Genomic DNA, 27694 nt, shown 5'->3' with positions numbered 1-27694 from the left:
CAGTAGACTTACTTCAACAGTATATTACACAATAGGCCTACTCAGTGAACCACCTTACTTAATGTCTTTGCACCATGCTTATTGTGTCAGAACTCAATTTTGATGCTACATTTGTAGACATCACTAGGGCTAAATTCTCAGCATCGTTGGGATCAATAGCAGCTAAATTATTAGGGTGATCACCAGGGATTACCTGGGCGGGTGCTGGGACCGAAGATTTTGTGATTGGGATGGACATAAGGGCCACATTAGCAGTAGCATTAGGTATCTTGGTAGGTGGAGATTTTTCTTCACACTCTAGGGGAATAGTGCGTGTATGGCACTGTACACCTGGTTTGCAATCATGATAGATATGATCAGGAGTATAAGAAGGAACATTTCTCGCACTGGGTGCGTTAAATGACCTATAGAACCAGAATGGATTCCAGCGATTACTACCAAAGGGGAAACGAACAGACACTAGTTTGATCTGTCCTGTCACCATTACCTAAAAGAAAGAAAGTTAGCAAGCAAAACATCACAGTAATCAACATTTTTCACCCAGTCAGATTACAAGTTCAAGGAATCAGTGTAGCTTCTTTACCTGAAAATACAGATAGATAGATAGATAGATAGATAGATAGATAGATAGATAGATAGATAGATAGATACTTTATTGATCCCCAGGGGAAATTCAAGGTATCAGCAGCATACAAGCAGCACCTTACAATACAATGCCCTTCAAGCAACATATTGATTGAAAAAGAGTTCAAAAATTCCAAACGGAGTGTACACGCAAGCTACAGTATGTGAGGTGGTAAAACAGCCTTTATGACTGGCCACTGTATGTGTGTGTTATCAATGTGGGATCAACACCCGTGTTGTTGTCACCTTAACCGAAATCCTCTTTGCCAGGGTCAGTTCTTCTTAATTGTTGTGGCAAATCCTCTTCTGGACTTCCCTTCTCCCTTTCAGACTCTGTGGATTGTGGATCTGGGTTGTTTTCTTCCCTGGTGGTACCACAGGTCTGCTATCAACAAAAAAAAAAAAACAATGCTTGAATGTTCTATTTGGGCCCAAATCTACTTCCTCTGCATTAAGATAACATATGGAATGTTAAAACGGAAGCCTTGTGGGGCCAACTATGATGCTGACAATGGAACTCTTTTGAAAGGGTCTATACTAGAAGAAGTAAATCCAATTTCGTTGGGAAAATGTAGGAATGCATGTTGTAGGTGTGAAGCAACCGGCAACAACGGTGTTCGATCCCTGGAGTGGACCGAGAGTGACGTGTGCGTGTGTGTGTGTGTGTGTGTGGGGGGTGTTCGCCGTTGAAGTGTGCCGGGACAGGGCTGTGGTGATGATGTGGAGAAGAGGTTGTTGAAGCCTCTCCTTTTTGACCAGCTGTCTGAAATCTATAACACACTTTAAATTCAGTTATGCATATGGTTTTACTTGTGATAAGTACACCCATCAATGCTTTCCGTTTCCTAGAGAGAGGAAGCAAGAAGTGTCAGTCAGCATAATTATCTCCTATGGTCCCTTCCATCCAGGTTCAAGTGGCCCTTTTGCATCAAATCTTTTTAGCATGACATTGTGGCCCTCTTGGAAGATTAGACAGGATCTTTTTTATCCTGTTTAATTCTTGCTAGTAATCGTTTATTCATACAGCAATTTTGAAAGGTCCTGACGATACGCTTCCAACACAGCCCTGTGGCTGTCATTTCCCACCTCAGCAGTGAGGATAGGATCTTATGGTAGGTCAACATTTCTTCCAAACAGCAATGAGGGGTGAGGCGTGTGGTTCTGTTTGGAGTGTTATGTTGTACCAATAGTACAACAGGCAAATGGGCTGTCCATTTCCCTCAATACTGGTCTAGACGGGCCCTAAGATCGGTCTTAAGTACACAGTTGTGGCTTTCAACATAGCCGGAACTCTGGGACCTGTAGGGGATTTTTTTATTCCCAAATTCTTCAAAACAGTTTCTGAAACGTATCCTATAAAATATGAGCCTGTCACTGTCAATCTGCAGAGGAAATCCCCAGCAAGGCAGAATGTGTGTGTAAAGTATCAGTTACACTTTACTTGAGAGTATCGACATAAGAGTGACTTGACACTGTCACGAACGTGTTATAAACAAGTCATAAACGTTTATGACATAGCGCTTCTGTTATTAAGTGACATTTAATAACAACATCACAACAGATCAAGTGAGAGCCCAACTAAAGACACTGCGCTTCAATAAAGCAGCGGGGCCTGACAGACTGTGTCCAAGGCTACTCAAGGCCTGTGCTGCTGAACTGGGGGAGCCACTGAAGCACATCTTCAATTTGAGCCTACGCCTTGGACAAGCCCCAACACTGTGGAAGACATCATGTTTTACCCCTGTGCCTAAGAAGCCACACCCTAGTGAGCTTAATGACTACAGACCTGTCACTCTTACATCACATGTGATGAAAACAATGGAGCGACTGGTCTTAGGTATGCTCAGACCCCAGGTACGCCATGCACTAGACCCGTTACAATTTGCATACCAGGAGAAAGTTGGCGTGGACGATGCCATCACTTATCTTCTACAAAGGACACATTCTCACCTATACAAGGGGAAAAGTGTTGTGAGAATCATGTTCTTTGATTTCAAGTGCTTTTAACACCATCCAACCCCTCAGACTGGGAGACAAGCTCTTGCAGATGGGTGTGGATGCTCACCTGGTAACCTGGATTACAGATTACCTGACCGAGCGACCACAGTTCGTCAGACTGAAGAACTGTCTCTCTGACACCTGACCCTGAACAAACTGATCAACATCTTGGACAATGAGTGTCACCCACTCCACAGAACTATTGTTAAGCAGAAGAGCCTGATCAGCTGGAGACAGACAGACAGACTGAGGGAAGTCATTTGTCCCCAGGGCCATTGAACTGTTCAATGCTTCACTTAAGGCAATGTTTCTCAAACTTTTTTTCTGGGGACCCACTTTTTAAAAATGACAGATTATCGCGACCCAACTCGTGACTGTGGTAGTTAACAAACTAGATCAGTGGTTCTCAAACTTTTTCTTTCATTCCCCACTTTGATCAAGGGGGCATTCTCGAGCCCCACCTGTCCCTCATCGCTCTAAGAAACTGGTAGGTCAAGCTTAAAATGGTCAAATTTATTGAAATAATGACAAGTTCTAAATATATCCTCTTCAACAGAGTTAAAATCAGCTGGTGCTGCAGATATAATAATAAATAAATACATAACACACATATTTCTGTTTTCAAGCAACATATTAGGAAGCATAGGCCATTTTACAGCATTGTACAATATATTCAATGAAATACCAACATGCTGCATTAAATGGATCCATAATCCAGTCATACTGAGCACTGCTGGTTGGGAAATATTTTTGAAATAAACTTTGCAGGGATGTGATGTAGGCCTACTGTTTAATACATGGGATCACAAGAGTGCCTCCCAATCAGACATTTCAGTGATTTCGCTCAGAAATCTCAAAGGCATAATACTGTTGCGATCGAGACGCCTGTCCCATACTCAATTTTTTTTTGGTGAATGCAGTAATCTTATTTGCTAGGTTAGGTAGGTGCTTGTCTTTGCCTTGTAACTGGACATTTAAATCAAATGTATCGCTAAGATATATCAAATATATCGCTAAGATAGGCCAGCTTCGTCAAGAAATGTTCATTAGTGAACGTGCTTGCAGATTCAAACATGCGCTCTTCCTCCAAGAATAGGCGACTCGGAGCTCAAACACGCGCGACAGCACTTTACCTCGGGAAAGCCACCTTGCCTCGCTGTGAAACAGTACAGCCTTTTGGTCAGCTACCATCTCTTTGCAAAGTCGCGGAGAATAGACGCGCTTTTAAGGGCCGGGTTTTGATGAAATTCACCACTCTCACATCAACGTTCAAAATTTCATGTAGGTCGGGACTAACTAAGCTGCCTTGACATGAGCGCTAACCTGTGAATAAACAGTGCGTCGATTGCATCGGATGCTACCTGGGCCCAGGCTACAGATAAAAAAATAAATAAAATAAAACTCCTGTTTTTCACGTCAGTTCGCGCCCCACCTGGCATGTCTCCCCACAGTTTGAGAAACGCTGACTTAAGGGAAGTGGAGAGATAGACTTCTCTGCATACTCTGTCTGCCTCTTCACCACCTCCATGTTTGGATACTGTCTGTCCACTAGCCACTTTTTACCACTATCTTTCTGCCTCACTGGTTGCGTGCTATATTAGCACATTAGCACATATGCAAAACCCCTCCCCCCATGCCATAGCCGAACTGTGGCCACACTTATACCTTTTCTTAAAATAGTTATATATATAGATATATAGACTCTATTCTTGCACTGTTGCACTGGACTCATTTGCACTATCACCATGACCACTATCACCATTGCACTATCACCATGACACTCACTCACACAGAGCACCTTACCTTAGCTTCCTATGCAAAGAGAATCACAGACTCAGTCCCTGCCTCAGTCATTGCAAGCGCCTCTTGATTGATTAATCACCACTATGTGGATACTGTTTTTAGAATTGATTTAGATTAAGTATAATTTGTATTTTAGTATATTTAGTATTCTTTATCTTGTACTGTCTTTATTGCTTAGTTGTGTTTTTATATTATATACTTTTAATTACTTTTTCTGCTGTTAGTGAATGTGTGTGTGTTGTCTGTATGCTACTGAGACCTTGAATTTTCCCTGGGAATCAATAAAGTATCTATCTATCTATCTATCTATCTATAGATAGAAGTAGAATATTGCAGGATGACATGTGTTTCCTCCTTCCTCTCCCCTCTCATCCATCTTCCCCCGTACGGAGCCTCGCTGTGGCCTCCCTCTCCCAGTCAGTCCACCTCTCTGCCTCTGCTTCTCTATCTCTCTATCTTTCTTCTATTTCTATTTGTTCTCTTCCCCCTCCTTCTTCACCCCGTTTTCAACCCCTCTCTCTTTGCTTTATGCTCTCTTTTTATTTCTCTCTACACTCCTTTTTACTCTTTCACCCAGCCCTTTTACCTCTCTTTACCATTCTGTCTTACTCATTCTCCTAGACAAGCAGGGGTCTCTCTCTCTCTCTTCTCTCTCTCTGTCTCTCTCCCTCTTTTAAACAAGTATGGAGCATAATTTATACCCTACCACCCCTGTGTTCTCTCTCTTTCTGTCTCCCCCCCCCCTCCTTGGCTATACCACTAACAGCTGAAAAAGGAAAGTCTGTGCCTTTGCCAGAGCACATTCCTCTGGCCTGAGTCAGCGACAGACAGGGAGGAGAAGACCTTGCAAAATCAGTGCAGCTTTGCACTGGTAGGAAATATGCATTTCAACATGGAGCCAAATGCAACACTAACCACATTGGGAGAAATTTAAAGAAACACAAAATGTGCAGCTGAAGGATGAGTGAGCAAATGAAAACTTACTTTAGGTCTATTAGTAATGTTGACTACTACCGGTATGTCAGGTTTTTATATCTTCCTCAAATTCATTTTGATGGTAGGACAGATCAACACTTATACGATCAACTTTATAAACATACTGTTTTCATAATAGTCGGGGAGCCAAAGTCTCAAGAATAGGTTGAACCTGACATGGTCTGCCATACTTTTTATTTATGTTTTTTCTGTTAACTTTGACCCTAAGAACCAATAATTGGAGGGTCGGCTCTGCCAGAAATTGCAGAAAAAAATTGTTTTCATAGCACAATTCCTACTTTCTGTTCAAGCTATTTACCATGTAGTTTTGTGATAGAAGCGCAAATGCAAAATGTAACATCAGCTTATTGAGCACCATGATGTCTGATATCATGAAAGTAGCCTACTGTACATCAGCTTGCAACTTGAGTCTGCTTCAATGAGTGGCAGGCAAGCTAATTAGCTAATTATTATTATTAGCTAAGGCATTTCGCTAATTAGCTCGCTGATGTTAATGAACTGATGGTAATTTAAAGAACAGAAGTTCATGAACAGACCGGACAGTAAAGGGTTACAGTCTCTCAGAGCTGAATAGGAGGAGCCAGCCTGCATTCCCAGTCATATAAACACTCCTAGTAGCAGCCAGTAAAAGTTAAAATCAAGTACTAACATAAGTGCTGCTCCAAAGCAATGGTTGTCATAACACCAGCATGCAAGTCTTCAAAAATGTCCAAATTAAATGGTTGTGTTTGAATCCAAGCCTGATACTCACCTAAAAGATAGAGGTGCAGCAAGCATCAGAGAGGTGTTAAGCATGTACACATAACACAAAAACAGCATTTCAAAAAGCAATACACTTAGCATGCTAATTTACCATGCTAACACATTATGGATGATTGGACGGCGTTGTTGCCTTTATGTGTGTGGTCCAGGATATAAACCCTAGTGAACATTCTGAATTATGAAAACAGCATGTTTATCAACACAATGTAGAAGATGCTCCTTCTCCCCTCTCTCTCTCTCCCAATCAGTCTACCTGCTGGGAAACCCTGTAGCTCTGAAGCAGGGGCTTAGGTCACAGTTTAAAGTGATGGCTCACCTGGGTTTCACTATCTGCCTTCTCACCAGGATGCATCTTTAAGTTAATGTGAGCTGTCTTCATCTCATTCCTTAAATGACCTTTGGCACCCCTCTCTCTCTCTCTCTCTCCCTCTCTTTCTCTCTCTCTCTCTCTCTCTCTCTCTCTCTCTCTCTGCTCACTGCCTTTTCTTCTCTCCCCTGTTCCTCTCTATTTAAAATCAAATTAATCAAAATAATTAGATAATGAACTTCTGGGTTTTGTGGTGCTGAGAAACCCTAGTGCTGGTGCTTGGGGTGTAAGCAGAGACTGTGCGGCCATTAAGTAATTGGCACAAGGCTGAGGGCAAGCTCAGGTCAGGTGTGTGTGTGTGTGTGTGTGTGTGTGTGTGTGTGTGTGTGTGTGTGTGTCTGTGTGTGTGTGTGTGTGTGTGTGTGTGCGTGCATGCGTGCGTGCGTGTGTGTGTGTGTGCGTGTGTGCGTGCATGCATGTGTGTGCTTGTATGTGCGTGTGCGTGTGCGTGCGTGCGTGTGTGTGTGTGTGCTTGTGTGTGCGTGTGCGCGTGTGTGTGTGTGTGTATGTGGTCTTTCATCTCCACACTATAGCTGCTCTCACTAAATGTCTCCATCCTTACAAGGAAACAGGATGGAGGTGAATGTTGGCAGAGGTTTTGGAGGCAGATTCGCTTTTGCTGCAACATGCTGTGGGTGTGAGGATGTGATCTATACAACATCCTCATGTTCATTCAAAATTTTGTATGAAATATTGAACACTCTACGTCTTTTTTGTTTTTGTGATGCACTTTAAACATCAATTGAATATGTATTAAAGGTGCTATATAAAGTAAATAGTAAATAAAAATAAAGTTTGATTGATTAATTAATTACTCTTTCTTCCTTATCTTGCTTAAGTGTTGCTATGCTGACAGCGCTCCAGGTGTTAACTTAAAGGTGCAGTCCTTGATAGTACTGATCATACCTCAAACAATCACTGTGTGGAGTTTCTCTGGGATTACCGAAGGGAGAGGCGAGCTACCTCTCTGTAGTGTTTTGTTTGTTGTTTTGGACAAAAGTGTATGCTAAAGAATGTAAATAAAAACATAAACATAAAACAAACACAACGTCATGCACAATTGCTGACTGTGCCTTTAATTTTTAAAATTGCATTTGTATGGGTGGTATTGCAAGGCTGCATTTTATTCAGTACCTTTAATTCAATTAAAATCCCTTTATTTTTTTGTTACAACGTGTTTTTAGAATGTGTTCCAATACTGTTTTAGTTATCTTCAGATTTCTTGTACACTGACCTTGATGTCAGGACATTGGAATGGGAGGGGATTTCTCAAGAACTTCTGAGGAAAAATTGTTTAGCTGGACGAAGCCATGGGTCTGTGTTGACTGCAGTCCCAAACACATAGCATAAACTCAGTATTCAGCCATTGCCAAGACTACATTCAGCTAAAGTTTTTTTCTCTAAAGTTCCTCACAACAGCCTATAGAAACTGCTTTTACAATATATTGCTAATGAGAAAGTATAGAAAGAACTTGTGAGATACTGGCTAAATGGGTTCAATGATTCCCGCTTCAGACACAAGACACCTGCTGCGTTTGCTGACCAGTCACTGGAGTACAGTGTATACATTATTGTGTCCAATTTACATGTTAGTTTATATTTCTATCTTTGATGCTTCCAGTTTAAGGCTTTCATGTGTTCTCCATAAAGATGGGTTTTGGAATATTCCCTTTTCTGGCATTTTGTCGCATTATAGTAGCTTTCTGAGAATGTTCCTGCCAAATATAGCTTGAACCTGATCTTTAGAGAGTCTTAAACTTGAGAACACATGAACACATGACACCTTCATGATACATGAACTCTAACCCTAATCCTAACCTCTAACCCTAATCCTAACCCTAACTCTAACCCTAATTCTAACCCTAATTTATGACAAAAACCGAATGACACTTAATGACAGAAGCATTATGTCATAAACCTTTATGACTTGTTTATGACACGTTCGTGACAGTGTCATGTCATGACGATACTGTCAATTACAGTTTAACCATCTTCTCATCTACAGAAATACTACACACTACATGCACCTCAACGCACAGATTTACACCTGATAGCAAATACTCAGCATTACAAAATCAAATATCAACCTACTCATCATATTGTGATAAAAAAAAATGTTTAAAAAATCTTGAAAACCAGGCATAGTGAGTAGAGGTTCCATCTTTAATTACAAACTGGGATGTGAATCATGACCAGGGATAGATCAGGAACAACATCAGGTACCAGCAACAAACCCAAAGCACTCAGGGACAAGGCCTCATCTTAATCAAATATAGCCTACCAGTTCATCACACAACTACACTGCCCTGGACAAAACCCTTACATACTGTACAAACATTTGACAACTCCTGGACATTTGACTTTCACACTGCTTTGCAGCAAGTGCCAATGCAGTATATGCATCTGTCAGTCTTTCTTCCTATCATAGGCTACATCACATGATGTTACTTACATGTCAGCAACTTTTCTCTGTAGACTTATAGGCACAATGCATACCACATAGAGTCCCTTCCCTCCCTTAAGGAAAGCCCTACAGTAACTATCCAAACAGTGGCTGTCGCATAAAATATTTATTAGACAGCAGTTCATGGAGAGACCAGGTTGGATGCACAGAAATGTATGTTGCATTTGTAAGACACTCAAAATACAGAAAACCATTTCTTCCAAAACCTAATATGTTGTAAGTAAACCTAAACTAAAACATATATTACAGAAATTTAATGTTAAACACATTTAATGTATAGGAATATCTGATGTCCCACAATGCTAATAGCCCTCTCCATTGCATGAAAAAACACAGTACTTACCAAAGATGTTTCTGTCGATACTGTACAGTATATACCACACTGCGTTCTTGATGCTTTCAACACAAAGACTGTTAGTGTTTAAGAAAAACACAATTTTACAGAGCATTCCTTTATCCCTGTCTCTCAAGTTCACTCAACAGGCTTTGGCAGTTGGGCAAGAGGCTGCGCTGTTCCTCTTGACCTGTTGAGGAGTACGGTCACAAATATGTAATTAGAATGTTCGCAAACCGAGAGTTCCACTCCATGATGCGAACACTGAAACTATAGATCATTTGCGTAGAATTCTAGAAGGAACCAGGAAAATAATTCTCTCCTCAACAGGTTAAAGGACCCGCCACGATGCCAGTGACACAGCAGTGAGTGACTGTTGCAACATCAGTATAATTAGATTGTTGCATTAATAAAGCAATTGCCGTGTTCTGCTCCTCCTTGGAAGCTGTTGTTGATGTTGGGCAGATAGCCTATGTGACGCAGTAGCAGACTATTGGTGTCAGGCTAGAGGCCAGCTGGACTGTTTATCCCAGATGTATCCCAGTCATCATGTTGCATTGTCAGGTCAGGCCACTGCTTTGCTAAGAGAGGTAAACAGATCCACAGTGGTAGCTAAACATTGAAATTGTCACATGTCACAACCTTCTAATTCTCACATGAAACTTGTGGTCATATGTGTCATATATGCTAACATAGATTATACAGTATGAGAAATTAGATATTAAGAAATTCGGTCTGTATTCATCTGAATCAAAGTCAGTAGATGGTTTGTAAATAGTCTCCTTAATACAAATACATACCACAGCAACGGATCTCGCTTCGTGCCATTAAAATCGACAGGGATTTTTTTAGTGCATCATAGAGTAACATTGGATTTTATTTTTTACAGGAGTGTTTATCCCCATACCCATCACACCTTGGTCTATTTTAGTTATATCGAGGTTTGTTCTACAGTCATAGTGAGTCACTGTTACGGCCAGCTCGTTACCAGACCAAAACAAGGGACACGGACAACAAGCTTCAAAGCAAATAATAATTTATAAGCAAAACAATGTTACAGAAAATGTCTATGGGAAAATAAATGGGAGGAGTGGCGTGCGTGTGTGGATGCAATATAGGTATCAGTAGATTATGTGAGAGACTAAATGTGTAAATGACAAAGAAAAGAGAGACATAGAAAAAGGGAGAGTGAAAAGTGCCAGTGCAAGAGAAAGTCAAGGTCCCTACATGAAAGAAGAAAAGAGGAACAGCCCCTAATATAGCTGCACCTGGTTACAGGTGCACCCAATTACCAATTAACCTCCCCAGGTCCAACCCCGCCCGTGCACTGACGTGGGATGGCCTGAGGAGGGCACAGGGGGTCGTAACCAGAGGTGGGACCAAGTCACTGTTTGGCAAGTCACAAGTAAGTCCCAAGTCTTAGCAGTCAAGTCCAAGTCAAGTCCCAAGTAAATACAGAGAAGGGCAAGTCGAGTCCAAGTCCAAGTCTCAATCTTTTTCAAGTCCTGAACAAGTCATCAGGTACTCTTCACTTAATAATGCCATTATTAGACTATCGATCATAATTTTAGCACTTCCATCTAATCCGCAGTATTTTTTTTATAAATACAGATTAAAATATGTTCAATGTTTCTGTCTTGTAATCTTTTACGACATATGCATGTGCATACCTGTGTAACATACACATGTGCATACCAGTAATCTGTACAAAATGGATAGCTACATGACACTCAGCACAGCTGCAAATATATATAATGTTTTTCCAAATTGCGGAGCCTACTGTAAGGATGAGTAATAATTTGACTGATGGTATTTCACTGCGCTAGGCCACAGATTTGCCTGCAAACAATTTATTAGGCTGTCTGCCAGTGGTGACTCATAAGGGAAACCAAGGTCAACACTTTTATATTATTTAAAAGATAATAATGACAGTAATTGTGTTTTAAAGTATTAATTTCTTAAGAAATACTACACATTTGATGCTGTTTATCTAATTTGTAAATGGTGCACTGTCACTTTAAGCCCATTGTGCACTGTCCACACATTCTCATAATGATCTTTTTTTACCAGCTCCGTTCAAATATAGCCTATGGCTAGTCCACAAACTCAAACATTGTTTGTGCCACATGTATAGCACAATATTAGCCTAACAATGATAAGCATGATATTAAGTTGGCACAAACAGCTTTCATTCCTTTGGAAAGAGAAGCATGTATGACATGATGCTTGCTTGACATTTTCTGTTTGCAATTAAAAGTGAATTATGAGCCTGGTAGCCAGTAGCCACCTAGCTACAGTAGCTGAGTGGAATGCGTTTCAATCGGCATATCATGTGCTTCATGTAAATACATTATTGAATACTTCAAGACTCACCAGTTCCATTACACAAGGCAAAGACAACTCTTCATAATATTCTTGTCCACTTTCCAAATCACAGTGAGTGCAGCTATGTCATAGTGACCTGGATCTCATAGTTTATAACAGTATAGTAGACTAGTGAGAACCGGATAAATTCACAATCTCCTCTAATCTCGTACTTGTTGCCTCCACGATTTCTTTTTATATGTTTCTTATATTTAAAAGAAGATATCAATCATCATCAACAATGACAAGCCAGCTGGAACCTACTCATTTTCTCTCCCTCTCGTACGTGCTTAGATGTGTTCTCAATTAAATGCAGTAGCCTAGCATAAGTTTAAGTTGGATCTTAATGGAGAGGACTCGAAAAGTATCATCTTTATGTAACATGCTGTTGGTGCTTTTTGACAAACCAAATTAATGCCTATTGCCTCAGAACCTGTTACCAAGAAATTGAACTTTGTAAATTAGAGCACTGTCATTTAAATTCATAAGCCTTGTTAAGAGCAAGAGTTTAGGGGTCAGTTTTGATGTAGATAATAGTATAATGTGTTTGTCAGGGAGGACCTAGCCTGGAAAATCCAGACCCTGGTAATCTAGAAAGATTAAGGGTCTGGCCACGAACAATGTAATGGCCCAACTCGAGGGGCGGCACCAAGCATGCATTTGAAAATCTCACTATACACATTTGGATAACACTAGACCAATGTTTACTCTGAATGATTCCGGACTTTGACGCAATTAGATAACACCACGACTGACCTTCAACGTTGCAGCGCTGTCGTCATCAGTTTAGCTCGCCTTTGGCCCGCCTATATCAGATACACCGATTTGATTGATTGGGATGCAAGGGGTAAAAGTAACGTGCATTATTGCTCATTGCCAGAGTGTCTTGCAGAGACAATTCCATTGTGCTCTCGCGAGAACTCTGGATTTCCAGGGTAGGGAGGACCAGCAGTCAGTCTTAGAGAGTTTAGTCGGAGGTGATGTTCCTTCACCCACGTTGATATGTTAGAACCCATCCGAGATCTGTGCCGCAACTGAGGGGCCCTCAGGCGGAAATGACACAGTGTTGGGTATCATCTGTGCAGTCGTGATATGAGAAATCATGAGAGTGGACAATTGAGCCCAGCAAGGTGGTGTGCATGGCAAAGAGAAAAGGGCCCCAGCACAGAGCCTTGGGGCACCCCTGAGGTGAGGTAGTAAGATCCGGGCCAAAACACACAGAGGTAGGATTCAAAACAGGAGTGCACTTTGCCTGTGATGACCACGTTTGAGAGTGTGGACTGTAGGATATGGTGGTTGACTGTGTCAAAAGCAGCTGATGAGATGAGCAGGATGAGTACCAAGGACCAAGCTGCTTCTCTGACTGCCCTTAAGGCTTCTATCAGACAACAGAGGCATTTCAGTAGACCTTCACCTTTAAAGCCATATTGATAAGAATCAAGTAGGCCATTTTGTGAGAGGAAAGTGCCCTTTCGATTAGCCTGGGTTTCCCCATGCTGCCTTACGTGATAAGACCTGGTTAAATTATCTAAATGCCAACAAATGTGTGTGTGTGTGTGTGTGTGTGTGTGTGTGTGTGTGTGTGTGTGGCGTGCGCGCCAAGAGAAGTCTCCAGCCCTGGTCCAATCCACTATTAAAGGAAAGGGGATAATTTCATAATTTCAACAGCAGCAATTTTAAAAGGTGCATCTATAATATCCACCATTGCAAAATTACATAGCCAGCCCTAGTGTAAGAATATGTGGATCTTCACTGTGTGTCAAATCAAATATGTGTTCAAAAGCTCTAACTAATAGATTACAGCAATGTTTGTCAACGTTAATTTATGAGGACCAGTCATACTGTGTGCCTGAGAGCTAGGACTATTTTTGATCTTTTATTTCTGGCGAGACATTGCCTGGTGAGACTATAGGACATTATCGGCACACATAATTAATTCTTCCTATACAGTGCACATTTCATGCATTCTATTCTATCGTCCTTCCTTTCTTAATATTCCCCCCTTCTCTTTCACTCACTCTCATCCACCCCATTCCTCTCTCTTTCTGCCCATGTCTCTAGGCCTGATGTCCTGTCTGCCTCCTATCTAGCAAGCATTCTGATGTCCTATCTGTCTCCTATCTAGCAAGCATTCTGATGTCCTATCTGTCTCCTATCTAGCAAGCTGACACCATAATCTCTTTTTCTCACATGTTACCATTTCAAATCTGAAGTTCTGAAGCATGCTTATCCTTCTCTCTCTCTCTCTCTCTCTCTCTCTCTCTCTCTCTCTCTCTAATCAGTGTGTGTGAAATCTGAGGCTCTCTTTTGTTTATCTCACGATCAAATTTCTTTAACTCATACCTCTCACTCCCTCTCTCTCCCTCCCTCCCTCCCTCCCTCCCTCACACACACACACACACACACACACACACACACACACACACACACACACACACACACACACACACACACACACACACACACACACACACACACACACACACAGTCTCTCTTGCGCCCCCCAAAGCCTTTCTGCTCCTTCTCTCTCTCCCTTCCTACCCCTCTCTTCTCTCTCTCCCTTCCTACCCCCTCTCTCTTTCCTCCCTCATCCCCCTCTCTCTAATTTCCCTCATCTCTCTCTTCCTCCCACTTCTCTACTCACTCTCTCTCTCCCTCCTCCTCTACTCTCTCTCTCTCTCTCTCCCTCTCTCATTCTCTCCCTCCCCCATCTGGACTCCTTTAGTCGTGCCCAAGCTGAGTGGAAACAGCTGGAAGACCTGGCAGCCTCACAGCTGGGAGTGTCTGAGGAAGGGTCAACAGAGAGAGAGAAATGGAAGCAGAGAAAGAGAGGAGAGGAGGAAGTGTAGAGAGAAAGTCTCAGTGTGTGCAACAGAAAGAGAGACAGAGAGAGAAAGAAAGAGAATACTGCTGTTTTTTTTTAAGTTCTGCTAATTGTGAGTTATTAGAAAACCTAGTACCGGTATACTCTTCTCAGTTCTTTCAAAGGCCTTTCAGAGCATTCCTGTTCTAAGGCCGCCTAGTGTCTTAGTTTACTTTAAACTAAACTGAGAGGCTGCCTGCCTTTAAACTAAACTGAGAGGCTGCCTGCCTTTAAACTAAACTGAGACACTAGGCTGCCTTACTTTAAAGTAAACCGAGACAAACTAAGATGCTAGGCTGCTTAAAAACAGGGATTTTAAGATCCCTGGTTTAAAGACGGCTTAAAGATGGACCAACAGCACACAGCCAAGCCTGACCCCACACCAGAGGACACACACACACAGACGCGCCACACGAAAGAGAGATGACAGAAAAAAAGAGTTAAGGCTAAAGAGAGAGCTTCAGTTTCAGAGAAAACTTTTTTCTTTTCTTTTTTTCTTTCTTTTTACGTTTATACTCAGTTACCAAGTTAAATTGGATTTGGATTGGACCGTTAGCGGCCCTTGTATTCTACCTTGCCCTTGTGCAGTAATACTGGTGCCCTACATGAAGTGTTCCTCTTTTCAGATATACACATGAGAGGTGTTTTCCTTGTGCTATAGGAAGGGGGTTTCTCACAGTGACCAATCAACAGCCACACCTATTAAGCAATACACAACATGGGGCAGGATATAACATCAATGCACAGTTGGCTGGAGGCAGTCCCCAATGCACCACATGCTGTACCAAGGATCTGTGAAGGCCCTCTGTCACGGTACTGTATGCTGTACCAAGGATCTGTGAAGGCCCCCTCTCACGGTACTGTGTGCTGTACCAAGGATCTGTGAAGGCCCTCTCTCACGGTACTACATGCGCTGCCAGTAGCATGAGCACCCAACCAAATAACAAAACAACAAAACAAAGCAAAGTTACAAAAACCAAATCAACACCCAAACAGCACCAAGGGAGAAACAGTTAGCACTTCAGTGCTGCTTATACCGACACGTCATTCTCATCTCTAGGTTCTCTAGTCTAGATTGAGGACTAGGTCTGACGCAGGTCTGGGCCAGCTCAGAACCTTAGGAGTTTCCAAGGCAACCGCAACCTGGCAGAGCCAAATATGTGATTTAGTTAGGAGAGGTCTCAAGTCATCGGAATCGTGTCCTGTGAGTGCGTCCTCTCTCTCCCTCTCTCTCTTTCTCTTTCTCTCTCTCTCTCTCTTCTCTCTCTTCCTCGTCCAGCCCTGCATGGTTATGCCTGAGAGGGAGAGAGGGCCAGGACGCACAGTAAGAATTAAAGTGGATCTCAGGCTCTATTCATAGCAAACCAGCGCACATGAAAGCCTGGCTAATTACACATTGCGGCCGCGCAGGACTTCCTGAGAGAAGGAACCTGTGCAATTACAGCGCGCCAGAGCAGGCCAGTGGCTCCGAGGTCTCATTGTGTCTCTATTTGAACACACACACACACACACACAAGGACACTAGTGCGCGCACACACACACACACACACACACACACACACAGACACACACACACAAGGACACTAGCGTGCGCACACACACACACACACACACACACACATACACACACAGACGCACACACACACAAGGACACTAGCGCGACACACACACACACACACACACACACACACACACACACACACACCCCATGCCCTTGCTGTGGCCTGAGCCATGATGGCCAGAGATGCAATTTAGGGTGTGACACAGAATGTGTGCGTCTCTTTGTGTGTGTGTGTGTGTGTGTGTGTGGTGAGTTCTGCTGATGTTAGCTATAATTACACAAACGAATTAAATATGTATAAATATGGTATGTACATTTATTTTGCATATTTAACATGAAGCTCCTTCAATATAAAAGGAATAGATATCTAAGAATGATTTGGAGAATTATCTTCTATGCAAAATAAATGTCCAATTCCTGTTTTATGGAGGTTGTGCTAGTGCCAATTTTGGAATGACTTGACTAGTATGTGGCCAGCATGCATTGCAGTAATGAAAACCCTGTTTACAAATACAAACACAGCTTTCTACTTTACATCTCGATTTGGCCTTTTTGATTATATTTACTTTTCTGTGTGTACATTCCAGATGCCATACGTTTTCTTGTTTTGGACATACAGTACAGTAGCTATCATTCTAGCCATATAATGTCAAAACAGAATGTGGCTAAAGCCTATAACTGTATCTAATAAAATGTCTATACTTGTACCTAGGCGGTTATTCAGAAATATTCTATACAAGGAATTGGGATTTTCCTTTTCATAAAAGTGAATTACAAAGTTATATTGTTAGCGAAGTCTACTCTATTCTAAGTTTATTCTATTTATTGATTCAAGCAATTGCCTATTTTGGGTCTATGTGCTTTCTGTTCTTGTATAGATACAGTTCTACTTGCATTATTGTAACTAACTGAAAAACTATTCGACTGAAAGGTTGTAAAGTTTCAATTAAATCAAGCTCAGAGGGCTACCAGAGCAACCAGCCTAGTTCAAGACTAAAAGAAAACTTCTCCATTCTCTATTGACAAATCTTGGTAGTCTAGGACTAGGCCCAATCCATGTATGAGGAAATTTGATGATACTGTAGTAATATTAGTGTGTATTTAAAGAGTATACACAGATTAAAATGAAGCACTGCGTACTTCACGTCAAGCTGTGTTGTGCAAAGTGCTCTCTACACCTTACATGAGCAGCTGCTGGGAGCACTTCCTGGAGCAGGTTCCACGCGGTGAGTGAGCGCGCGATCGGAGAGACCCGGCCTTGTTCTCTAGAGCCGGGGCCCGGAGTGGAGGTGGCATCCCACAGACGCTCCACACAGAGGGGACATTCATCTCACTGGGCCCCCCTCAACACCCCCCACCTCCATCTCCATCACTCACCGCAGTGCACACACACACACACACACACACACACACACACACACACACACTCACACACATACACACATACACACACACACACACACACACACACACACACACACACACACTCAGACACATACTCACACACACATACACACACATACACACACACTCACACACACCAATAGGTCTGTTATGCCAGCCAATCTCAGAGGAATCCTTGCAGGAAATGTTCACTTAATGGAGGAAATCCTCCGTTTCCCTCAGACCTGGCTGGGTTCAAACAGGCACAGACTGGAACACGGGTCAGAATAACACTGGTGGGGTGTGTGGTCCTTCTGAAGTCTGACCGACCTGTCAAACACGTTAACCGAACGAGGTTTTTAATCACACCAATTAACACAACATCATCCAAGTCAATTGCAATTGCAATTGCAATTTAATTTCACTTAGTATAAGTATATATACTCTTTTGATCCTGTGAGGGAAATTTGGTCTCTGCATTTATCCCAATCCGTGAATTAGTGAAACACACTACACACAGTGAACAGATGCACACACTAATCCGGGCGCAGTGAGCTGCCTGCAACAACAGCGGCGCTCGGGGAGCAGTGAGGGGTTAGGTGCCTTGCTCAAGGGCACTTCAGCCGTGGCCTACCAGTCGGGGTTAGAACCGGCAACCCTCCGGTTACAGGTCTGAAGTGCTAACCAGTAGGCCACGCCAGCCACTTATAGAGTTATAAAACATGTGGTGATGCCAATTCCAGCTATGTTTCACATTTGACATATTTAATGTTTTATAAACTGGGACATGTGACTGAGACATAATTATCTTATCTTTCTTCAAAAAACATAAGTTACTTACAAAGTCGTGCACAACAAAGGATACCCTTACAAGAACGCAGCATATTGTACATCATGGCATCAACTCAACTGCATGTCCACTTAGCAGCTATTAAATAGGCAGGCAAACCATTAGTGTTTCTTCAGGTCAGTTAACGGTAACACTTTACTTGACCGTATCGACATAAGAGTGACATGACACTGTCATGACACATGAACTCTAACCCTAACCATAACCCTAACCCTAACTTGTTATGACAAAAATCGAATGACACTTAATGACAGTGCCGTTATGTCATGCCACTCTAATGTCGATACTGTCAAGTAAAGTTTAACCCAGTTAACTACTAGCACTGCCATACTACCAACTAGTAAAGCTACAACTAAAACAGACATAAAACAATATTTAATACCGTTAAGACAGACAACGAAAAAAGACACAAAACAAATAATAATAAGAACAATAATAATCATTTTATTGTAATAATAATAATACTATTTTGCATTATCAAAATCAGAGGCAGCATAGACAGACAGAAACATCACAAATATCACATCATATTACACATGTTTTTAAATCCAACTATTACAGTAATCATAGTTCACCCCCATAGTTCACCAGTGTCTCTGTGTATGATGCAATTCCGAGTATGACCACCAGGGGCAGTGCAGCACAGTGAGTAGGAAATCAGGGCATCTTCCCTGGCCTTGTCCCACTTCAGTTTCTTCTTCATGAACATCAGGTCCATGTACAGGATGTGGTCCAACACTGCGGAGGCACACAGCAGCCCGCCGTGCAGGGCCCCCACAACACCACAGCTGAACACGTCCTGACCTGAAGCACACACACACACACACACACACACACACACACACACACACACACACACAAAGAACATATGCATTACACCACCCGTGCATACACACAGAGATTCAGAATCACTCAAACCCATCCACAGAGAATAAGACAAATATATTAAGTGTTAGGTGTGTTGAGTTGTTAGAAGTGTTAGGAGAGGAGGTAAATGTTAGGTGTGTTGGGAGAGGAGGTGCTCCCAGAGGAGTTGGGTCTTTAAGAGTTTCTTGGAGATAGAGTGGGACGTCCCACCTCTGGTGGCAACTGGTAGGTTTCTCCTCCAACAGGGAACAACAAATGAAAATAATCTGGCTTGCCGTATGCACTGCAGGGCCAGTAGTGCCTGTGACGAGGTGAGGTGAGGGGAAACATGAGCCTTTAAGAGAGCATTTAAGTAAGTGGGAGCAATCACTTGGTAGGAAAGCATTATTCAGGGTTTCTGCAGATCATTTCAAGTTAAACTTAAGACTTTTAAGGCCATTTAAAAACTAGATAGATAGATAGACAGATAGATACTTTATTGATCCCCAGGGGAAATTCAAGAACTATTTAGGGGAACTATTATGAGTTCCTGAATTATTAGCAAGAGAGCATTTAAGGAAGTGTGAACAGACCTAGCGATCAGGATTGGTGATCTGAATGTGACGTGGGTGGACATGCAGCCAGGTTCTGGACCACCTGTAATGGCTTGACTGTACATGCTAGGAGGCCCATGCGGAGGGTGTTACAGTAGTCAAGGTAACCATGGTTTGTATTGTACCAAGAGCTGGGTGACGTGTTGGATTACGTACGGCCGGATTTTTCTTCTGTTGAATAGTACCGTAGAGCCACGATGGGGGGAAAGAAGTGACATTGTTAGAGAAGGTCAGCTGTCAATCAGTTATCAATCATGACACCCAAGAGACACCCAACACCCAATCATGACACCCAAGAGACACCCAACACCCAATCATGACACCCATGACACACAAGGAGTACATTTTGATGTTGATGTTGTAGTGTATCGTTTGTTTGGCGGGGAAGACAATCAGTTTGGTCTTAGAGAGGTTTAGTTGGAGGTGGTGATGTTCATCCATCTCTTATGTCAGAGTGACCGAATCTGAAATCCGTGCTGAGACCGTGGTGTTATCAGGCTGGAATAACAGAGTCCACCTCTCATACATGTAAGGTCTAGATGAACAGACAGACACACACACACACACACACACGCACGCACACTCACACACGCATGCATGCACACACACGCGCACACACACGCACGCACACACACACACAAACACAGGCACACACACACAGCTCTTACCTGAGATGTAAAGGTTTTTGATGGGTGTGTCACAGCGGTTCTGGGCGATGGATATGGGGTCGAAGCGGTCCAGGTTGTGATCGGCAGAGTACATGGCTCCCTGGTAAGCACCCAGATAGTGCATGTTGGACAGTGGGGTGGACACCTCCTGGAACACCAGGCTGACCGACAGGAAGAGGGCAAGGAAACCAACCGTTGTTATGAACGTTGTTATGACTGATGCTGACCATATGAGCAATTCAGTTGCAAAACACAGAGTTTATTGCATTTATTTATCCTTTATATAGTAATATAGTTACTTTTGTCTCGTCCCACACATGCACACACACACACACACAAACAACACACACACACACACACAAACACACAAACACACACACACACACACACACACACACACACACACACACACACACACACACATACAGTAAATACACACACACACACACACACATGATAGTTGATAATCATTGCAGGTCTTGTGTTGTGGACATTTATTCTACAAGAGACAAACACACTCATGGATCACTCTAACTTAATCCTCTGTTAATTCATGGCTTTTGGGTTATTGTTAGGCTATATGACCGTATGACATTTGACTATAAAATTCTAATTTTAATGTTAGCGTAAATCTTTATTGATGTCATTGTAAGTCGCTATAGACTAAAGTGTCTGCTAAGAACCATAAACATAAACATCACTGAAAGCTCCTTTCAGAATTCACTAACCGACCAAATGTTTCCCATTTCTATACTTACCATGTACATAGCCTGCTTATCTTGTCTTTAGCTTGGGGAAATGCTTACCTTGTCTTTTAGCTTGGGAAAATGCTCGCAGGCCCAGTTAAAGAGGTTGTTGGCGAATCTCATCTTGTACTCTGTGTAGTCGTCTCCTCTCTTTCTGACGGTTGTGTCCTTCCACTCCTCAAACCACTCGTAGTTCACCATGCTCAGGATGGTCATGCAGGACTTACCGGTCTCTATTGAGAAACTTGCACGAGTTGCCTGCTAAGGAAAGTGTTGGTGTTACTGGCGTCTGTCTGACTTTCACACACACACACACACACGCACACACACACACACACACACACACACACACACACTCACGCATGCACGCACAAACACACACACACACCTGCCACTTTCCAAGGTAATATTGCAGTACATAAACCTTCCCTTGCTGACAGGGTGTGTTGTGTTCAGTCCCACCTGGGTGTCTGATTTTTGCCGTGGGGTCTTTGGCAGATGGGAAGGTGATGAACACCATGGGAACATTGTCAGGGGCCTCATCTTTATCCATAGCAAAGAATTCATCCATCCTGATAGAATCAGTTCACTTGATTTCAGTTAGGTTCAGTTCAGTTATATTCAGAGCAGATTCATTCAGTCGATTCAGATCAGGTTAACATGAGTCAGGTCATGAGTCATGAACAACTGTTTAAAACTAAACCAGATTCTTAAAGGAGTCTTCAACTCTTTCCTTCGAGAATACTCATAATATTCTGAGTTGATGGTACATTTAGAGGAAACAGTACAGTCCCCTTTTAACTCATTGAATGCCAAGCTGTTTTCGGAAGCTTTGTCCTAGAGTGCCAGCAATCTAGACCACTGTTGATGATTTTTGTACAGCCACAGCATATTCTGTGTTATAGCTATGAACACATACAATGGCTCGTTTAAAAGGTGAGACTTTAAGCTCTCGGTGGGTGCAAACCGTGTATTTCTACACACCTCTTTTCCTGAGAAATCCCAAGCTAAACAGTGGCTAGTTTTCATCAAAATCGCTGTTTCTAGAAATGGAGATATAACGTCTTTCATGAAATATGAAGTGTTGCCTGTTACTTACTTGTGTAAACTTTTCCGGGAAGTGATCAGCGAGACCTGGCGAGACTGCCACCTAGTGATAGACCCACGAAAATGGCCTGGTTTTGACCTGACGTGCATCGTCACTGATTCAACAAAGCGACAGCGAGTTATGATAAAATGTCCAGATAAAATGTCCAGATTGTGCGTTTTCATGACTTTTCGATCGTCATATATTTCATTTCCATTCATCACAGAGTTCCCAAAATCACATATAAGGTGTGTTAGAGTGTCTAGTTTCTTAATTTAAAAAAAAAGCTAAAAACGTAATATTATGTTTTTTGGCACTCAACGCATGGGAAGGAAAAAGGCACTCAATGAGTTAAGTTCATTTTGAACTGATATTATACATTTTATATGGTCAAAATAAATTATTGTTTTGAGGTAATACATGACAACAACAACAACAACAACGCATCACATTGATGTAGTGCTTTTCTAGACACATTAAGATAAAGAAAATCCTTCACAAACTGCAAGTCAACTCATCAAAAACATTCTGAGAATGCTCTTTTCAAACACACGAGACTCAAAAGTAAGATATGGAAATGCACAAAGAGAGCAGATCAGTCTGCAGCTCATGGGAAACTATGAAAAATCTGTGCTGGAGTTCAGGAACTCATTAAGAAAGGGAACATGTGCCAGGCATCTGAAACCAATGACGTATCCCTGTTTTTCTTCATGGCATTAAAAAATGTGATCAACAGCGCCACCCTAAGACCCAAGGGTGTAGTAACAGGTGAGGAGGACCTCACAAATGCACTCGGAACACTCCTCGGACTCACATTCCATCCATGTTGTTGTGCTTGAAGAGCCACATGTTGGTCGAAGTAATGCCAAGCTCTTCGACGGTGCCCTCGAACCCGGAAAAGATGAGGAGGCAACCTCTACCCGGTTTCACCAGCTCCAGACGAGCCTGGATATCTGAATGAGAAATAAACTGTACGTTTTCACTTTGTTTCAAAACATACCGAAGCTTGACTTATGATGTTGATTCTTCTTCCATACTAAGTGACATAAGTAATTAAACACTTTCCTTTACCTTTCGTTTACAAACAAACAATAGCTTCATTCTTTTGATATGGTGCTGAACAAGTGTGTGTGTGTGTGTGTGTGTGTGTGTGTGTGTGTGTGTGTGTGTGTGTGTTTGTGTGTTACTATGTACATTATATTGATGTAGGCTTTGTTGTTTGTTGAATATTATCTGATGTCTAATGGATGTTAAAGTGTGCCCTGTCTAGGGCCTGCAGATGTAAATTAGCTGGTACAATGCATCATGCATTTATGTTAAAAGTTGTACATTATACGTAAAACATGAAATGAATAAATATTATTTAATAGCAGTAAATGTTTAAAGCAAATTACTCATTTGACAGGCATATGTTTCTATTTTCTGTTACAGGATCTTCTTGTTTAACACCCATACCATTCACTGTGATTCAGGGTATATATTTTGAGAATGGAGCATTATAGAGGATTTAGTGGAACATATTTAAGCAATAAGCCCAGAGAGGCCGTAGGTCACACTAATTCTAGAACAGCTAAGGGGTGCTAGCGCTAGCGGAACATTACATCATCTACATGTGTTGTCTTGTGTTAATGCCCACCGGTGTCGGTGTAGTGACAACCATAGGTAAACACTAGCTTGCGTTGTTTCTTCCTGATCTTACTTAGTTACTTATTCATTTGTGTGACGCTTTTATCCAAAGCGACTTACGAGGGCCAATCTCCGTGGAGCAACTCAGGGTAAAAAGCCTTGCTCAAGGGCACACCGGTGGCAGCCTGGGATCGGACTGTACTGTATCTGGCCACTGCATGCTAGCTCCTTACATGCATGCTAGCTCCTAGCTAGCTCGCTCCTAGCTTCCTTAGCAGCTCCTTACACTCTACCACTGCCCCCACCACCTTGTGTGGTTGACATCACTCACCGTGCTTCATGTGGACCTCCGGAGGCAGGAAGTTCTTGAGGGTGTTGAAGAGGCCGCAGTTGGAGATCATGATGGGTGCTTTTACCTCCTCACCGCCACACCCGGACACATCACAACAAGCAGTGCATTGTGAAATCTAACAAACACAAATCAAAAGCTGCTACAAATAGGAGAGAGAACAGACTTGCAACCTGCACAGATGTGCATGTAAGACTTCACTTGTAATATATCAATTAGAAATTAATGATTTTTGAAATTACTTTATAAGACCTAAAAACACAAAGTGTTGCTGGCAGGGCAGCAGTGAACTAAAGGTAACACAAACAAACTAACAACTGCAAATACAAAACAAACAAATACCCAAACAAATAACTGTCACATAACATATAAACCCAATACATGTGAAGACTTTAAGCAAGACGACATTTTCTTCATATGTAAAATACCTGAGTTTGAATTAACGGTAAACATTAATTTATAGACAGGAGGGGCCATCTTTTGACCAGTACTCACCACAGGCAGCGCCATCTTTATCCAACAGGACCCGAGTGACCGGAGCTCTCACCAGCACTTCACCGCCATACTTGCGGATGGTGTTGCTGATGTGGTAGGGGATCTCACTGGCGCCCCCTCTAGGATAGTAGGCTCCACGCTTGTAGTGGTGGATGAGGAGGGCATTGATAAGAATGCTGGAGTCCCTGGGAGGCACACCTACAGGGCAAAGAGAGAGAGTGTGTGAGTGAGTTTGTGTGTGTGTGTGTGTGTGTGAGTGAGTGAGTGAGTGAGTGAGTGTGTGTGTGTGTGTGTGTGTGTGTGTGTGTATGTGTGTGTGTGTGTGTGTGTGTGTGTGTGTGTGTGTGTGTGTGGTGAGTGAGTGAGTGAGTGAGTGTGTGTGTGTTGTGTGAATGAGTGTTTGTGTGTGTGTGCGTGTGTGTGAATGAGTGTGAATGAGTGTGTGTGTGTGTGTGTGTGTGTGTGTGTGTGTGTGTGTGTGTTATTCGGATAATATATATTCACTATGACACACAAGCCAAAAATGATATATTTTCATTGGTAAATTTGTGCATGGTTTCAGATGTATTTATGCAGTCAGCAATCTCTTTTTAAATCAGTTATGTAGTTTGTTTACAAATATGAGTGTCCCTCTGTCACATATTTTGGTCTGTTGCACAGATTTAACAAAAAAATGTTCTTACAACCCTATCTGACTGAACATGTCAAAGGAGTCTACTGTAGGACACCAAATCACATAACTGTCCATGAGACTCACCATAAACGAGGTATGAGAAGATGACCTGGAGGTCCTTGTTGCTGGTGAACTGGTCAGCCTAGGTGGTGGCACTCGTGCCAGACAGGCGGAAGACAGAGGAGCAAAGGTCAGCGATGCCAGACTTGAGCAGGAAGAAGGCCAGCCAGCGAGGGATGAGCTTCAAAGAGACCAAGTAGCTGGTCTTCCTGGCACAGACCTAGAGGAAATGTAAATGTAAATCAGGTTGATAGGCCAAGTATACTTGCGTATACAAGGAATTTGGTCCCGTATGTGAATTAGTGAAACACACAGAGCACACAGTGAGGTGAAGCACACACTAACCCAGAGCAGTGAGCTGCCTTGCTACAGTGGCGCTCAGGGAGCAGTGAGGGGTTAGGTGCCAAGCCCCATGGGCACTTCAGCTGTTGATGTGGGCATGGGAGAGCAGTGCTCAACCCACAAACCTTTCGGTTTCAAGCCCAAAGCCCTAACCAGTAGGCCATGTATTTTCATTATTCTTTTCTTTATTGATTTAAAACTGTTTTTAGAGACCGTCAGATTTACTAAATCCAGTTGGCCTATTTGCATGCATGTATAGCTCAATAATGATACACAATGCTTATATAGTTTATATGCTATACATCTATGTATTTCATATTCTATGAGGATGGAAAAATGCATTTCAAGATCCCAAGGATCCTATCATCTTCAAATTACTATAGTTATCCCACAGTTATACACAGACGCTGAAAGAAGGGGGCATTGTCCTCCATAGACAGAGTCGGCAAAATGGTTCCCGCCCCCAGGTTGGGGGAAAACATGCTAATAGCACACAATGGGATTGTGGGATTGGGGGAAATCGCTAGATAAATCCAACATTTTCCTCCATGGGGGCGTTTTCAGCCACAGTATCCACGGCAATTGGGGACGGTAACCACGACTATGACCAGATGCCGGCTGCATCTATACCTTCATGAGTTTGAAGAACTCCTCCACGGCCTTGGTGTCGTCTGGGAACTGTTTCTTCAGGTGGGGCCTCTATGTCGGTCTTGCCTGTATAAATGCTGTACTCGCGATGCTGCTCTCCCTGGCCAATGTGGACGGTGTCGAAGTGCTGGGGCAGGGTCACAAATTCCAGCTGACCCTCTGTGATCTGGTCGAAAGCGATTCGCATCAGGCTGTTCTTATGCAGCTGACCAACGTAGTGAAGGCCTACACACATATAAAACACACACACACACACACACACACACACAAAAACACACACACACACACACATACTTGTAAAGGGAATTCACTCTACTCCCCACTTTACATATATATCCTGTTCTCTGGTGGATAGCTTCCTGCTTCTGACTACACACTATTTCTGTGCCTGATGGAAAAATCTAATTTCGATATCTATCCCAATATTAACACTGATTGAAACTGCAGGCCCACAAAGAGTAGAACACTCTGAACTCAACAGCTAAGCAGTGAATAAACCTCCCTCACAAAAAACTTGAAGAGCTGTACTGGCAACAGTTACCAGCACCCCTCCGTGTCTGAAGGGCTGCAACATCACATGTTCAAACCTGGGGCCAACCCATGCAGTGAATGCAACGTAGGTTACACACCTACAGTATATAACTGATGTCAATAAGCTACCAGACCTACTTACCAACATCAAATTCAAAGCCCTTCTCAATGAAGGTGTGGCAGCACCCCCCGGATTGGTCATGCTGTTCCAGAACTAGAACCCTCTTCCCACCTTTGGCCAGACACGCCGCTGCGGTTAGGCCTCCGATGCCGCCGCCGATCACGATAGCATACAGATTCCCAGGGATCCTCTCCTGACTGAAACCTGTTCAGCAGAGTCAAAAAAAAGGCCATGCTGCTTAACTTGCTTTGAGGAAACGTAGCAGTGAAATGTTGTGTTTTTTTTTTTTTTAGTTAAGCTTTCATTCAAACTTTTTACCTGAACAAATCCTCCTTGAGGATACTTTCTCATAGTGTCCCTAAAAGGTTCAAAAAGGTTGGTCCACTTACTGTTCCAAAGTTTGTCAAATAACTTTGCTATTCATTTTAGGTTTGTGAAGATTTTTTACCATAATGCATCTGGAAGGTTCCACAAAATACCTATTCAGTCTTACCTTTGCATAAAGAGATCCTCAATTGA

The 27694-nt window shown here is 42.5% G+C and overlaps 1 pseudogene; it reads right to left on the bottom strand.

The window, feature by feature from the left end:
- LOC125287989 overlaps window positions 1-27694 on the bottom strand; it is a 60322-nt pseudogene that overhangs the window by 21490 nt on the left and 11138 nt on the right.

Source organism: Alosa alosa, chromosome 22 (genome assembly GCF_017589495.1).
Source record: "Alosa alosa isolate M-15738 ecotype Scorff River chromosome 22, AALO_Geno_1.1, whole genome shotgun sequence".
Lineage (NCBI taxonomy): Eukaryota > Metazoa > Chordata > Actinopteri > Clupeiformes > Clupeidae > Alosa > Alosa alosa.
Note: the sequence above shows the minus strand (reverse complement) of the source record. Positions and strands in the feature narration are given on the sequence as shown.